At 37.6% G+C, this 7,219-nt stretch overlaps 1 pseudogene; it reads left to right on the top strand.

The window, feature by feature from the left end:
* Window positions 1–2,528: 2,528 nt before the first annotated feature.
* Window positions 2,529–3,341, top strand: LOC126507250 (40S ribosomal protein S2-like; annotated as a pseudogene).
* The last annotated feature ends 3,878 nt before the right edge of the window (window positions 3,342–7,219 follow it).

The following is a 7,219-nucleotide window of genomic DNA, read 5'->3' as shown; positions in this document are numbered from 1 at the left end:
GACTTACATGATAAGAATTTTGAGACACTGAAGAAAGAAACTGAAGATGATATCTCATTATGGAAAGATCTCTCATGCTCAGAATCAGTAGGACTAACAAAGTAAAAATGAGTATCCTTCCAAAAATATTCTACAAACTCAGCACAATCCCCATCAAAATTTCAACACAATTTTTCACACAGCTTAAAAGCACAATTTTCAGCTGCATACGGAAATACCCAAGATAGCTAAAATAATTCTGAATTATAAAGTAGCAGCTGGATATTTCAACATCCCTGACTTCAAATTGTGCTAAACTGTTATAATAAAATTAATCTGGTATTGGGACACGCACGCATGCACACACACACACACACACACACATCCAAACAAAAAACAGACATATTGAACAATGGAATCAAATAGAAAACCCAGACATAAATGCACACCTTGGATGCCTAGTGATTTTTATATAAATACAGCAGAAATACACATTGGATAAAAAGTCAATATCTTTAACACATGGTGTTTGTCAAATTCTATGACTGCATATATAAGAATGTCTTAGAGTGTCTTTTTGAAGGGCTAGCCTTAAGTAATACACCTATAGATAAAGAGTCACTTTAAATGTAGGTCAAACCATCTCATCACTGACTGGAAAAAACTAAAAGACAAAAAGGAGAAAGTCAACTTAGAGCCTTTATGTACCATCCATATAGTGATACCTTTAATCCCAGGACTAGGGAGACAGAGCAGACAGATCACTGTGAGTTAAAAGCTACCCCAGGATACACAAGATTGAATCTGTTTAAAAGAAAAACAGCTCACAAAAAAGGTAATCCCAAGATTTGGGATTACTTGCCTTTAGTCCAGCACTAGAGAGTTGGAAATAGGAGCAATATGGCTGGGTGGGGAGATGAATATAAAAGGGAGGAGACAGACATTAACACAGTGGAATGTGGAGCCTTTGGTCTGAAGATTTGGTAGAGGCAAAAGATCTCTCTAGTAGATAGCTGCTTTGCTTTTTTGATCTTCAGGTTGAAGCCCAATATCTGTCTCTGAGTTTTTATTAATCTTGCTCCACACACCCACATCTTGGATAATCATGGTCTGAACTACTCTACATCACCATATCCTCTCCACTCTCTAAGACTGGTATCTCTGATATCTTGACTCAAAACAAATATTTATCCAGGAATTAGTTTATTTTATATATACTTTAAGATAACCAGCATCATCCTAGGCAATTAGTCTTATAGCCAAACTTGGATCGTGTGTGTGTGTGTGTGTGTGTGCTCTACACGCACATTTAGTGATGGTGCCTTTCAAATTTTTTCTCAAGTGCTACTTTTCAAACTATTCACAAACCATTTTCTGATTGTGTGTAGAAACCTACAATTTGTTTTAAAACATTGGCAAGATCTTAATTATAACAGTGCTACTGGGCACCATTAACCTCCTTCAAATACATTTATGCCGAAGACAAGATAACTGCGAGGTATCAGTTTGTTAAATAAAGACAGGTGTTGCCAAGTCCCCTCTGGTGTGCCATCTACTGAAGAAATGTTGTTTTGAAGCAGCCAAGATGAAAAAAGGAAGTAGATTTGTCGGGTCAGTTGAAGACCGGCTGAATGTGGTAATAAAGCAAAGTTGTCTTTTCACAGCTGAATGCAAACAACGTTTACAGTGGGTCCCTTACAAGGATCTGAGCATGTTAATTTTTTCCCTTTGGTTAATAAAGGAGCAATCAGAAGAACAAGACCGATTTCAAGATGTGCACATGCTCACACGGGCATGCATACATTTGCATTCTTAAGAGGTTTTATGTGCATGCCAATGAGTTTAAAGTCCACTGGGTCCTGTAGTTGGAAAGCACAACAAACCTAGGAGAGGCTTTAATTTTTCCATTTCTAAAATGCATCTTGAAATATCTATGAAAAGGCATTGCTTCCACACAGAATATATCCAAGTTTAAAAGCTTGCTTTCAGAGGTGAGGAGATTTGCTGAGTCCGTAGATATAAATTTCATCAAAAGAAGACACATTGAGGACACATGGGTGTGGTGCTGAGGCTCATGATGAGGAAGCAGGGATGGACAGATTTCTGAGGGCTTGCTGCTCGGCCAATTTTGCTTCGCTGGTAAATTCCAGGTCTTAGAGAAGCCTAGTCTCAAAGAAAGATAGAAAATGTCCTATGTCGTCCACATGTGTGAACACCCATGCATGTCCGCTCTCACATACACACGCACACAATCTCAGACACATGGACATGCATATATACATGTGTACATACTCACACATGTAAACACATACAATTTAATGCCAAATATAAGTTCTAAATTTATCAGCATTTTGATCATATTTCTGTCTTGATATAACCACTTAATGGGGCGAAAAGTAGCATTGAGAAGGATATAGGGTTTTTACCAAGATAATGTTGCTACTGACCTCGCTGTTACTTAAAGAATGAGTAGTGGTACCCACCCACCCCACTCCACCCCCTGCATAAGAAAACTAAGTGCTGCTTCTTCTTCTTCTAGAAAACACCAAATGGCGGATGATGCCGGTGCAGCGGGAGGGTCCGGAGGACTGGGGGCCCAGGATTAGGAGGCCGTGGCGGCAGGCCGTGGCTGAGGGCGAGGCCGCGGGGCTCGCGGAGGTAAAGCTGAAGACAAGGAGTGGATTCCCGTCACCAAGCTGGGCCGCCTGGTTAAGGACATGAAGATCAAGTCCCTAGAGGAGATCTACCTGTTCTCCCTGCCCATTAAGGAATCTGAGATTATTGACTTTTTCCTGGGAGCTTCCCTAAAGGATGAGGTTCTGAAGATCATGCCCGTGCAGAAGCAGACTAGGGCAGGCCAGCGGACCAAGTTCAAGGCTTTCGTTGCTATTGGGGACTACAATGGTCACGTAGGTCTCGGTGTCAAGTGCTCCAAGGAGGTAGCCACTGCCATCCGTGGGGCCATTATCTTGGCCAAGCTTTCCATTGTCCCTGTGCGGAGAGGCTACTGGGGGAACAAGATTGGCAAGCCCCACACTGTTCCTTGCAAAGTGACAGGTTGCTGTGGTTCTGTGCTGGTGCTTCTCATCCCTGCTCCCAGAGGCACTGGCATAGTCTCTGCTCCTGTCCCCAAGAAGCTACTGATGATGGCTGGCATCGATGACTGCTACACATCAGCCAGGGGCTGCACTGCCACCCTGGGCAACTTTGCCAAGGCCACCTTTGATGCCATCTCTAAGACCTACAGCTACCTGACCCCCGACCTCTGGAAAGAGACTGTGTTCACCAAGTCTCCTTATCAGGAATTCACTGACCATCTTGTGAAAAACCACACCCAGGCTCCAGCTGTGGCCACCACATAACGGTTTTTATACAAGGAAAATAAAAGTGAATTAAGTCTGTTAAAAAAAAAAAAAACAAAAAAAAGAAAACTAAGTGCTAATGTATTGTACAGAATAAATAGTTTTCCTTTGAATTCCTTTTAGAAAGATTTTCTTGAACCACACTGCAAATCAGGTGAATTGAAAATATCCTATGCCTGATGCTCAGTTTCAGCAACTAGCTTGACTCCATTTACAGCACGTACGTGCATTTCTCCTTGGGAAACAGGTGGCATGCTGGCATTTTTTTTTTTTTATTCTTTCAACACACATATTTCTCTCTGGGCATCCTTGCTTACAGAACTTGAGCCTTGGTGTGTGAGGTCCTATTAAACAAGTTATGTCTGTGTGAGGAATCACAACATGCTTTTGAAAAAAGAAAGACCTTCTGTTGTTTGTTTTTGTAAACTTTCTGTCTGTTCGTTTGTTTGTTTACTTTTTGAGACTGAGCAAAGCTGTAATGCCTGGATGTTTTGGGGCATGGACTGACTTCAAGTTACGTTTCTTCCTCAGCCTCCCGAGTGTGAGAATTGTAATGATTACAGTAGTGAGCCATCAAACATCTATTCAAGAAAAAGTTTGAACAGTTTCTTCCTTACCCAGTTTGAGATGATAGGAGGCAAGGTGTCTTTGGGATAGAACATAATATTGGAGCTTATATATTTAGTATCAATAGGCTTTTTAGAAGTCAAATTTAAAAGTTCATTTCTTATATCCAGCAGCTAATTATAGTTAACTTTCACCTCAAATTAATACAACAGGGAGAATATTGAAAATAAATTCAATCTGGAACACATTCTAAAGCCAGGACCATCAGAGAGAGAAAATGCAGAGCCAAACAAAGCACCCCTAGGGAACAGTTGCTGATAAGTTTATAGACAGCCAAGTACATGCTATCTTTACTGTTGCAAGAAACTAGCCCAGATTTAGAAGGAGAAAATATCTAAGCTATTCATCCTTTATTTTGCCAACCTCTCATTTTCTCTGCTTAAATGTATTAAGAGTAGAGCCTGTTTGCTTTGTGTATGGGGGTGCTTGCTTGTATATTTGTGCATGTGTGTGTATGTGTGTGTGTGTATATACCCTGTAATTATGAAAGAGAAGAAGCTGTCCACAAACCATGGAATCTCTTCTGTTTCAATTATTCCCCTTTCAAACATAATCAAACTGTCATCTTGTTGGCCTTGGCTTCCTACATCTCAAAGATATTTTCTTTAATGTTCACCAAGAGAATCTCAGACTGTAAACATAAGCTTCCAGAACCTGAATAAATGATTGAGCCATTTTTGTATTATCAGCAGTTTATGGAACTAATTCTTATTATGAGTTAATGTCTTTAAGTTGATGTAAATTGCAAGTGAATAATTAGATTGTATAAGATATCCTCTTATTTCACTGCTTGGACCAAGAATAGAGAAAGGCTCATTATTTATACCCTAAAATAGTCTTAGTTATACTTAGGAATAGATTCAAGTTTCTTTTATTTTTCTTCCGGTTGCATTCTTTAAAAGATTAAGATTTCGTTAAAAATGTAAAGTATATTTTCCAATACACATTATGCTATTATGGTTGAATACATTTTAGGAACTTTAAGTGCAATTGTGGGCATGTGATTATGGCCCTTATGGTCCCATGAGCATAAAACATATTTTCCTTGAAATACCTTCCCTCTTATCTTTTCCCTCTTGTCTTGCCATGTATTAAATCAAGACAAAAAACTAGTATCTCTTGTTTTCCATTCAAGAAACATAAATATTAGAGTCATTATTGACTAAAAACTTAAAATCACCAGAATACATCAGCTAAGAAATAATCAAGAAAGAATTTTCAGGTTAGAAAGGCTTAAACTAAAAACTGTTTTCCAAACCTACTTTAAATGTAAATTTACTTATAAATTCACAATTTTCTTATACAACCTGGCTTCTATATTCATAAGTTATATTCAGAGAGCAAACCAGCCAAATTTGGGTTGAGAAAATATTGGGAAAAATTCTCATTGTTGCTGCTGTACTGGTTTTTTTTTTTCTGTTATAACGAACAGATTGTTTTTGCCTTAATCAGTTGTTCCCTACACCATAATATAAGTTCTTATGAATCACTTAGGCATTATAAGTAACCTAAAGATGGTCTAAAGGATAAAAAAAAAACACATAATCATACATATGCACACATATGATTACTACTCTAAAAATGGTTATCAGCATCCATGGAGTTTTGTATGTTCATGGATTTCTTATAGCCAAATCCCAATGTATACGAAAGGCAACTATATAATACATTATCCAGAAAAAAGTTTGATGTGGGATTTCTTTTCAGTATGCTGTGTATATATTTTGTTACCATTGGCTAATAAAGAAGTTGCTTTGGCCTATAACAGGGTAGACTATAGGTAGGTGGGAAAATTAAACAGAATGCAGGTAGATAGAAGGCAGAGTCTGGCAGATGCTATTTATCCACCCAAGAAGCGAGATGTGAGGTCCATTGTGTGTGCTGGAAGCTGGGCACTTAATCCAGCAGAGTTTACAAAGGTAAAAGACAGGGGGCTGGGACCTCCACTTGATTAGTTCTGTTATGTGTCCCACTGAATGCTACAATGTTCCTGTACTTCCTCCCATAGATATGAAGTGGAACCATATATATATACATATATACATATATACATATATACATATATACATATATACATATATACACACATACGTATATATGTATATACGTATGTGTGTGTGTGTGCTAACTCTGCATGTTTATCTCAGAAATACACTTTCTAGGATCTTGTATTGGTAATTAATTTTCCAGTTTAGTTTTGGAATAATCAAGATTATTTGCTATTAAACATATTGTTGAACTATTTAATTTTTTTCAATAATGACACTATTCATTGACATTTTGATATTTATATTATCATATTCTGTAACTGGGCTGAATCTAAACCTCATTCCATTACTTTATATTTTTTTATTTAAGAAAATATACATGTATATTATAATTAATTATGATCATATCTACTGTCTATTTCCCTCAAAATGCTTGTATAGTCTATAACTGACATCATGCCCTTCCCAGTTGTTTTTGTTCTCCCTAGCTCTGTATCTATCTATATCTATCTATCTATCTATCTATCTATCTATCTATCTATCTATCTATCTATTTTTGATAGGTAAATTAGGTTACAGCTGCTGTTACATGCATAACTGTGGGACTATTCACTGGAACATGAGAAATGCCCTATTGGCCACAACCATCCTCACAAAGGTATGCTTGCTTTCCTTCACCCACTATCCACTGGCAAATCTTCTCAGAAAGGGGTGGGGTCTGAGGATCAAACTACCCCTCTATTTCAGGATTTTTCCCAGCTAATGTCCCACCTGCTCTCACTAAACCCCTGATTCTTTCCTGATTTCTGTGTTTACTTCATGTTACACATTCACTTCTCATGATTTGGAGTGAGGAGCTCTGGATGAGAAAGAACATGCAGTGTTCATATTTCTGAATTCATGTTACCTCATCAAATACAAGCCTTCCTAATTCTACCTATTTGCTAGCAAAATTTATGGTTTTAATTTTTTTTTTGTAAATGAAGAGTGTACCATTGTATCTATTCAAAATTTAACTATTCACCTATGGAACTGAAAGACATTTGGGTTTTTGAACTTCCTGCCTACCATGAACAAGGTGTCAGTGAACATTTCTGAACAAGGATCTGTAGAGTATATTATCAACTTGTTTCAGTTTGTAGTATAGCTGTCTTAGATGGGACACTTACCCTTAATATTTAAAAGATTTTCCATGTTGATTTTCATAGTAGATGTAGCAAGTTATGTTTATAATTGTGAACAGTTTTGAAATAAAGACCTTTA

The sequence above is a fragment of the Alexandromys fortis genome, unplaced genomic scaffold (genome assembly GCF_014885135.2).
Source record: "Alexandromys fortis isolate MF-2015 unplaced genomic scaffold, M_Fortis_MF-2015_v1.1 scaffold_63, whole genome shotgun sequence".
Lineage (NCBI taxonomy): Eukaryota > Metazoa > Chordata > Mammalia > Rodentia > Cricetidae > Alexandromys > Alexandromys fortis.
This window is presented reverse-complemented; position numbering and strand designations above follow the sequence as displayed.